The sequence below is a fragment of the Hoplias malabaricus genome, unplaced genomic scaffold (genome assembly GCF_029633855.1).
Source record: "Hoplias malabaricus isolate fHopMal1 unplaced genomic scaffold, fHopMal1.hap1 scaffold_285, whole genome shotgun sequence".
NCBI lineage: Eukaryota > Metazoa > Chordata > Actinopteri > Characiformes > Erythrinidae > Hoplias > Hoplias malabaricus.
The window spans coordinates 5-10000 of record NW_027100910.1 but is presented as its reverse complement, the minus strand read 5'-3'; the positions used below and the strand labels follow the sequence as shown (position 1 = coordinate 10000).

Sequence of the window (9996 nt, the reverse complement as noted above, 5' to 3'; positions counted from 1 at the left end):
GTAACGTGTGGAGCGATCAAAGGAACCATAACTGATTTAATGAGCCATTCGCAGTTTCACTGTACCGACCGTGTGCACTTAGACCTGCATGGCTTAATCTTTGAGACAAGCATATGTTACTGGCAGGATCAACCAGGTAGCTGCACCGTGGGAAAAGGGGGTGAAACGTCACTCCCCGCCACGTGGGTCGGCCCTACCGAGACCCTTTTCGGGGCCCCGGGTCGGGCGCGGCCGCTCTCGGTGCGTTTGTTCGGAGCAGCACTCCTTTCGGATCTGCTGTCCCGACAGAGGAGAACCAGGAAATGTCGATTTGTGGGGCACGCTGGCAAACAGGAGTGGGGCCACGAGTTCAGATGCAGAGCCCCGGACATCGCTGTGCCTGCGGCCGCCGTTTTCGGACTGTCTCAGCGTAGGGGACTGGCCGCCTAAGTCTCCCAAAGATAGGTACGGGAAGGGTAAACAAAACCCATCCCTGGAAGCTGACCCGCAGCATGGGGTAGGATCCCTCTGCTTCTTTTTATGAAGCCTGGCAGGTGCCTACCCAAGGCGGGTCTGGTTTTCCGGTAGAGCAGCATCTCCACGTCGGTTGTCATCGTTCAGACACCTTCATTTCGTACTGCCCTCTGAAATCCTGACGGCCCCGCACTGGAAACGCCCATGCCCACGTTGTGCTCGGCCCGCCCGAAATAACCTCCTATGCAGAAGGGGTGCGACATGCCTGGGATCCTCTCTGACGTTGACGAGGGTCCAAGATTTCTTAACATGACATTCCTTAGCATAGAGGCGCTTGTACAAGTGTCCTTGTACCGCCCACTGGAGTTCCTGGCAATACGAAGAGGACGGAGATAAAAGGGAGATGACGAGGCACCAATAAGGGAATGTTTGGGTTGATGGAACGAGACATGATCTAATAATGGTGTACGTGACTGGGGTCCTATATATGGCTTGGATTTGTTCAATAAATTCAAGAGATAAGAGAGAATCTTTGACTGTCTGTCTTATTCCTCTCTTCTCCTCAAAGAATTCTTTGAGCGTCGATCTTTCTTCCTGGTGATACTTAATCATTAATTTTAAGTTTGCCATAATAATTAACATTCCCTAATCAGAAGCCCTGGATGAACAGAGAGGTTCGCACTCTGCTCAAAGCCAGAGATGCTGCCTTCAGATCAGGATGCAGGGAAGCATACAGCTTGGTCAGAGCTAACCTGAGGAGAGGAATAGCTATAGCCAAGCACTGCTACAAACGCCGGTCCTGATTCACAAAAAAAACAAAAGCAGATGCACATAAATGGAAAAACCTAATGCGTACAAAAGAAGGGCAAAAAACAAGACTGGTGGTCTGAGATTTCTTACCATGGCATCCCTCAGCATAGAAGCGCTCAGGGTACGAGCGTCCTTTGTACCGCCCACTGGAGTTCCTGGCAATATGAAGAGACTAATAGCTATAGCCAAGCACTGCTACAAACGCCGGATTGAGGAGCACTTTACCTCCTCTGACCCTCGGCGTATGTGGCAGGGAATACACGCCCTGACTGACTATAAACCAACTAGCTTTGTTCCATTTACCAACAGTGCTTCACTCCCTGATAAGCTGAACAACTTTTACGCTCGTTTCGACCAGATGATAATGATATCTTCAATAAACGATCCTCCACCGATGACAACCCACTTGTACTTTCCACTTCGGACGTCAGTCGCATGCTGAGTAGAGTGAATGCACGGAAGGCAGCTGGCCCTGATGGTGTACCTGGCCGTGTGCTGAGTGCTTGTGCTGTGGAACTTGCGGGTGTCTTCGCTCTCAACAGAACTACACACTGCATAACCCACCTCAATAATTTCCAAGTGCTTTAAAAGACTAGTTCTTTCTCACTTGAAATCCTGCCTGCCTGCTACGCTGGACCCACACCAGTTTGCTTATCGTTGCAACAGATCCACCGAGGACGCTATCTCAACAGCACTACACACTGCACTAACCCACCTCGCTTGGAAGCATAAGGAAGCATAAAGTAATCTAAATCTCCCTGGTAGGCGGCTGCGTTGACCTTGGACCTCAGAAAATAAAGTGGACCCACACCAGCAGATGACATGGGACACCAAACCGCCACTGACTGTGGAAACTTTACAGGGTAGCTCGAACAATGTGGATTCCGTGCCTCTCCTCTCTTCCTCCAGATTCTGGGACCTTGATTTCTATAGGAAATGGTCCTTGGTCTTCCAGGACCAAGATGGCATCGCGATCACACTGCGAGGCTCAGCGTCTTACCGGTTTTAGTGATGTTATACTTCTGTACTTAGCTATCTCCAGTTTTCTTGCGCAAATAACTCTTGCGAACTACAGTTACGACAGACAGACACTTTTGGAAATTAACATTCACTGCACAGACACCGGATTCAGCATCGGTTGGACTTTAACCAGCTTCAAAACAACACCCCTCCCCCATCTTGGACTTTCCGATCATCTTTCTTTGTTCCTGCTTCCCAAATACACTCCAGTCATGCAGAGGATTAAGCCTTCAACCAGAACTGTAAAGTTCTGGATGGATGGGGCTGACTCCTTCCTTCAGCAACAGTTCCAGCACACCGACTGGAGTGAGTATGCTGCCCGAGCCTGCACAGGCTCACACATCCACTTGGACACCTACACTAACTCTGTCCTGAAATGCATCAACAAGCGCTCAGGGTACAAGCGTCCTCTGTACCGCCCACTGGAGTCCCTGGCAATATGAAGAGACTAATAGCCATAGCCAAGCACTGCTACAAACGACGGATTGAGGAGCACTTTACCTCCTCTGACCCTCGGCGTATGTGGCAGGGAATACACACCCTGACTGACTATAAACCAACTAGCTTTGTTCCATCTACCAACAGTGCTTCACTCCCTGATGAGCTGAACAACTTCTACGCTCGTTTCGACCAGATGATATTGATATCTTCAATAAACGATCCTCCACCGACGACAACCCACTTGTACTTTCCAATTCGGACGTCAGTCACATGCTGAGCAGAGTGAATGATAACTTCCCCCAATAACTTCCAAGGGGTTTAAAAGACTAGTTCTTTCTCACTTGAAATCCTGCCTGCCTGCTACGCTGGACCCACACCAAATTGCTTATCGTAGCAACAGATCCACCGAGGACGCTATCTCAACAGCACTTCACACTGCACTAACCTACCTCGCTTGGAAGCATAAGGAAGCATAAAGTAATCTAAATCTCCCTGGTAGGCGGCTGCGTTGACCTTGGACCTCAGAAAATAAAGTGGACCCACACCAGCAGATGACATGGGACACCAAACTGCCACTGACTGTGGAAACTTTACAGGGTACCTCGAACAATGTGGATTCCGTGCCTCTCCTCTCTTCCTCCAGATTCTGGGACCTTGATTTCTATAGGAAATGGTCCTTGGTCTCCCAGGACCAAGATGGCATCGCGATCACACTGCGAGGCTCAGCGTCTTACCAGTTTTAGTGATGTTATACTTCTGTACTTAGCTATCTCCAGTTTTCTTGCGCAAATAACTCTTGCGAACTACAGCTACGAGAGACAGACACTTTTGGAAATTAACATTCACTGCACAAACACCGGATTCACGCAATCTTTGACTGTCTGTCTTATTCCTCTCTTCTCCTCAAAGAATTCTTTGAGCGTCGATCTTCCTTCCTGGTGATACTTAATCATTAATTTTAAGTTTGCCATAATAATTAACATTCCCTAATCAGAAGCCCTGGATTAACAGAGAGGTTCGCACTCTGCTCAAAGCCAGAGATGCTGCCTTCAGATCAGGATGCCGGGAAGCATACAGCTTGGTCAGAGCTAACCTGAGGAGAGGAATAGCTATAGCCAAGCACTGCTACAAACGCCGGTCCTGATTCACAAAAAAAACAAAAGCAGATGCACATAAATGAAAAAACCTAATGCGTACAAAAGAAGGGCAAAAAACAAGACTGGTGGTCTGAGATTTCTTACCATGGCATCCCTCAGCATAGAAGCGCTCAGGGTACGAGCGTCCTTTGTACCGCCCACTGGAGTTCCTGGCAATACGAAGAGACTAATAGCTATAGCCAAACACTGCTACAAACGCCGCATTGAGGAGCACTTTACCTCCTCTGACCCTCGGCGTATGTGGTAGGGAACAACACCCTGACTGACTATAAACCAACTAGCTTTGTTCCATGTACCAACAGTGCTTGACTCCCTGATGAGCTGAACAACTTTTACACTCGTTTCGACCAGATGATATTGATATCTTCAATAAACGATCCTCCACCGACGACAACCCACTTGTACTTTCTACTTCGGACGTCAGTCGCATGCTGAGCAGAGTGAATGCACGGAAGGCAGCTTGCCCTGATGGTGTACCTGGCCGTGTGCTAAGAGCTTGTGCTGTGGAACTTGCGGGTGTCTTCGCTCACATCTTTAATGTTTCGCTTGCCCAGGCAGCTGTACCATCTATCTTTAAGTCAGCCATTATTGTGCCTGTGCCTAAGCATTCTACTGCTTCAGACTTTAATGACTTTCGACCTGTAGCACTCACCCCAATAATTTCCAAGTGCTTTAAAAGACTAGTTCTTTCTCACTTGAAATCCTGCCTGCCTGCTACGCTGGACCCACACCAGTTTGCTTATCGTTGCAACAGATCCACCGAGGACGCTATCTCAACAGCACTACACACTGCACTAACCCACCTCACTTGGAAGCATAAGGAAGCATAAAGTAATCTAAATCTCCCTGGTAGGCGGCTGCGTTGACCTTGGACCTCAGAAAATAAAGTGGACCCACACCAGCAGATGACATGGGACACCAAACCGCCACTGACTGTGGAAACTTTACAGGGTACCTCGAACAATGTGGATTCCGTGCCTCTCCTCTCTTCCTCCAGATTCTGGGACCTTGATTTCTATAGGAAATGGTCCTTGGTCTTCCAGGACCAAGATGGCATCGCGATCACACTGCGAGGCTCAGCGTCTTACCAGTTTTAGTGATGTTATACTTCTGTACTTAGCTATCTCCAGTTTTCTTGCGCAAATAACTTATGCGAACTACAGCTACGACAGACAGACACTTTTGGAAATTAACATTCACTGCACAAACACCGGATTCACGCAATCTTTGACTGTCTGTCTTATTCCTCTCTTCTCCTCAAAGAATTCTTTGAGTGTCGATCTTCCTTCCTGGTGATACTTAATCATTAATTTTAAGTTTGCCATAATAATTAACATTCCCTAATCAGAAGCCCTGGATGAACAGAGAGGTTCGCAATCTGCTCAAAGCCAGAGATGCTGCCTTCAGATCAGGATGCCGGGAAGCATACAGCTTGGTCAGAGCTAACCTGAGGAGAGGAATAGCTATAGCCAAGCACTGCTACAAACGCCGGTCCTGATTCACAAAAAAAACAAAAGCAGATGCACATAAATGAAAAAACCTAATGCGTACAAAAGAAGGGCAAAAAACAAGACTGGTGGTCTGAGATTTCTTACCATGGCATCCCTCAGCATAGAAGCGCTCAGGGTACGAGCGTCCTTTGTACCGCCCACTGGAGTTCCTGGCAATACGAAGAGACTAATAGCTATAGCCAAGCACTGCTACAAACGCCGGATTGAGGAGCACTTTACCTCCTCTGACCCTCGGCGTATGTGGTAGGGAACAACACCCTGACTGACTATAAACCAACTAGCTTTGTTCCATGTACCAACAGTGCTTGACTCCCTGATGAGCTGAACAACTTTTACACTCGTTTCGACCAGATGATATTGATATCTTCAATAAACGATCCTCCACCGACGACAACCCACTTGTACTTTCCACTTTGGACATCAGTCGCATGCTGAGCAGAGTGAATGCACGGAAGGCAGCTGGCCCTGATGGTGTACCTGGCCGTGTGCTAAGAGCTTGTGCTGTGGAACTTGCGGGTGTCTTCTCTCACATCTTTAATGTTTCGCTTGCCCAGGCAGCTGTACCATCTATCTTTAAGTCAGCCATTATTGTGCCTGTGCCTAAGCATTCTACTGCTTCAGACTTTAATGACTTGTGACCTGTAGCACTCACCCCAATAATTTCCAAGTGCTTTAAAAGACTAGTTATTTCTCACTTGAAATCCTGCCTGCCTGCTACGCTGGACCCACACCAGTTTGCTTATCATAGCAACAGATCCACCGAGGACGCTATCTCAACAGCACTACCCACTGCACTAACCCAACTTGACTGTCAAAACTCATAGGTGAGTATGCTGTTAATCGATTTTAGTTCTGCATTCAACAGAACAATTCCGTCTATGCTGATATCCAAACTCAACCATCTGGGTATCAGCACATCACTCTGCCACTGGATTTTAGACTTCCTGTCTAACAGACCTCAATCTGTTAGATTAGGCAAACTTCATTCATCAACCATCACCTTGAACACTGGCATTCCACAAGGTTGTGTTCTTAGCCCGATTCTGTACTCTCTCTTCACCCATGACTGTGTACCTGCCTATGGTTCAAACACCGTAGTCAAATTCGCAGATGACACCATGGTGATAGGCTTGATTACAGACAATAATGAAACGCCCTACCGGGATGAAGTACAGCATCTGTCCTTGTGGTGCCAAAACAATAACCTGGTACTAAACACGCTCAAAACAAAGGAGATCATCATGGACTTCAGACGGACTAGGAATCAAGCTCACGCCCCCATTTACATCACCGGAACTGCAGTGGATGAGGTGTCCAGTTTCAAGTTCCTTCGAGGACATCTACCATAAACGCTGCCTGGGCAGGGCACGAAAATCACTATAATATCACTACTGCACTTTATGTAAATTATGTAAATAATGTTATATATTGCACTTCTGGTTAGATGCTAACTACATTTCATTGGCCCTGTATTGTACTCTGCACAATGACAATGAAGTTGAATCTAATCTAATCTAATTTACTTTAATCAGGGAACATAACTTTGGACCACTCAGGAGCAGTCCAGTCCTTTTTCCTGACGCTGTCTCTTGTTCAAGAGTGGCTTGGCATAAGGAATATGACAGATGAAACCCATGTCTTGCATACATTCAAATTTTATGACCAGCACCTGTATGTGCTTGTATAATTTAAACTACTGATTCTTAACATTGAGGTTGCCCAGAAGCTCAATGTTGTATTGCAACTCTTCGCTTCCACATTAAATTACCTGACGCTGGATTATAACTTACTTCTGAACGTCGTCGTTCCATTGTCTTGGGCATGATTTTAATGTGTGAGCAATCTTTTTGTGCTGACTATATGCAGGTGTATTGTTTAACATTCGGATTCTGACTGGTGTTCGCTCAGAAGCTTTTACATTTTTCGCTTCCACCTTAAGTAATGCAGCAGTAACATTAGCTAACTTGAAAATCTTAAAGTAAGGCGTTCGGACAAGAGTTTCAGAAGGGCAGGCTGGCTCACTGTGGTTACGTGTTTGTTGGTTTACTGGCATTATAAATATATCAAAGATAGTTGGAAACTTTGTGAAAGGACTTTTGTGTTGCCTTATCAAAGTAGCCAACACTTTAAAATGTTAATGTCTATGGATGTTGGGTATGTTAAAAGTATTAAAAACATTACAAAACACTTCAACGAATGATATATATTTATACGCCATCCCAATCCCAATATATTTGCCTGTAATGGAATGTAATGGAATATATTGGAATCGGGACGTTCCGGGAGCCACCTGGTGGATTGATGCAAAATTGCGGGTAAAAGGCCGAAACTTTGAGGATTTTTAGCTCCCACCACGTGTGCCCAGGACTCGACCCCGGGCTCTGCAAAAAAAATCGTCTAGGGGCCGCTGCGCGCTAGGCCGATAAGGTCCACCAAGCAGCGTATCATATATGTGGATTGGGATGGTGTGGTACTACGAAGAGGTAAGCAACTGCTATTTTCTCGATTAAATGGCCTTTCGGAACTAAGACCCCACCACCACCTGTTAGGTCTAAATGGAATTGTGGACACATACTCCCATTTGTGGCCAGATGGGAGTATGTCAGTGTAGTTTTTATTTATTTTTTATTAAGTTAATGCAACATATGATTGGTCATTTGAAAATGGTACTCGGGCAGCTAGTACTTAACCTTTTCCATGTTAAATATTTCAGATTATTCCAATTTTGGACATTTCAATTCCAACATTACTGATTATACAGAGTCTTGTACAAAAAAAGAAGGCATAGATTTGAAAACGTTCAACGTACACATGTATCATTGTCACAAGCATTTTAAAATGTGTACTGCGTACACATTTGAATTTGATATGTATTTTTTGAAATTGTGATGGAGAAAATAAGGACAAGTATTAAGAATTGAAATCTAACAGAGCATTTGGAATCAGAAAGTAGTTTATTTAACCTTAAGGTGGTCAACATACAATAGCAGAGAGTACTATGTGAATGTGGACAAAGAAGATGTTTTCACAGAGATATTTATATAGGTAGTTTATACGTCATAACCATAAGATAATCACTCGATGTTTCTGCAAGCTTAGTTTCCTTAGAGACATCTCAGTTTGATATACAAGATGTGGTTTGTTCTAATAAAGCATTGACCTCGAGCTGACCTGACATACACTTAGTTTGTGAGTTCTGTTGATGATTAGAAATTAACATACAGACAAACAAGCAGACAAGTTCTTTCAACAGAGACATATAAAAATTACCATTACAGAAATATCTGAGTTTGGATATCCCTATCTTACTCATTTTCCTTCAGAAAAGGGTACTTAAATATCAGAGCTTTACACACTTGCACATACTCATTTGTAGATGTATTCCTTTGAAGCATAATTTAAAACAAATGAAAAAAAAAACAAAAAAACAGAGGAATTCAATACTAAAATACCTACATGCAACATTGAGACATGCTTTGGTACTGTGTTCTTATAATGTTTTTTTGTGAATTGACTACACTCAGAGTCAGAGTCAGAAAACAGCGCTGGCCCACAGCAGGCTCAGTGTCACTTCGTCAGCAGTCATGGGGGTCCAGGTGTATGGAATGGCGTTGGTCTCTTATAGAACAGCGTTGGGCTCTAAACGTGTGAACACATGCTCGTTAACACGTTATTAAAAATTTGCGTGTTGACACGTAAAATTTTGTCGTGATAACGTGACCAAAATTGACACGTTTACACGCTTCTTAAGGTTTTTGCCAATGGGAGGCCTCAAATCCGGGCGTACTTACATATTCATGATAGGATTTACATCACACCCTGTAGCTGACACGAAACATAAATCCTTTGTGAACGTAGTCCCTACGTTTCATCTGAATTATTCATAACATAGTGAGCTAAGCACTGACCTGTGGCTACGTTGAGCCCTACATGAGCAGTGTGAAGACAGCAATATTAGTAAGCTGATCCCCATAGCAACTGGAAGTTTATGTTTCACAATAAAAAAACTGGTGTTTAGTACCTTAAAATTTGTAAACATGCATATTATTATATAACTTCATTCATAACATGCTCTAAAGCTTTCCATAATTTTATAACAAACAAACATCACTATTCACTATTCATATGTGTGTGACACATACTGAGGCGTAATTCATTCACATTGATTAATTATGTGCATTATTTTAATAGCATACTGCTAAACAATACGGTGTCAATACAAACCCATAGTGAAATTAACTTTCCAGATCCTCCTCTTTCTGTAAACATGTATACTATGTTTAAATATACATTAATTTACTCATGTGTTATTTAATTATGTGTATATACTTATATATGTTAAGAGAGGATAAATCTCCTTCAAAATTAAATTGAACAAAAAAAATCTGAATTAAAAAAGATCTTTTTTCAGCAGTAAATTCAGTGGGCCATGCTTTGGTACTGCGTTCTTATAATGTTTTTTTGTGAATTGACTACACTCGGCTCAGAGTCACAGTCAGAAAACAGAGCTGGGAGTGTTCTTCGTCAGTAGTCATGGGGGTCCAGGTGTATGGAATGCCGTTGGTCTCTAAGCGTGTTGGATTTGACCATGTTTTTTTATGAGA

General features: G+C 44.2%; 1 non-coding gene across 1 annotated transcript in view; it reads right to left on the bottom strand.

Moving 5' to 3' along the window:
- The window catches only part of LOC136682368 (18S ribosomal RNA), a 1839-nt gene extending 1700 nt beyond the window's left edge, over positions 1 to 139 (bottom strand). Inside the window, exon 1 of the ribosomal RNA XR_010798612.1 lies at positions 1 to 139. This exon is cut by the window's left edge and continues 1700 nt beyond it. This is a non-coding gene — a ribosomal RNA (18S ribosomal RNA).
- Positions 140 to 9996: the final 9857 nt, after the last annotated feature.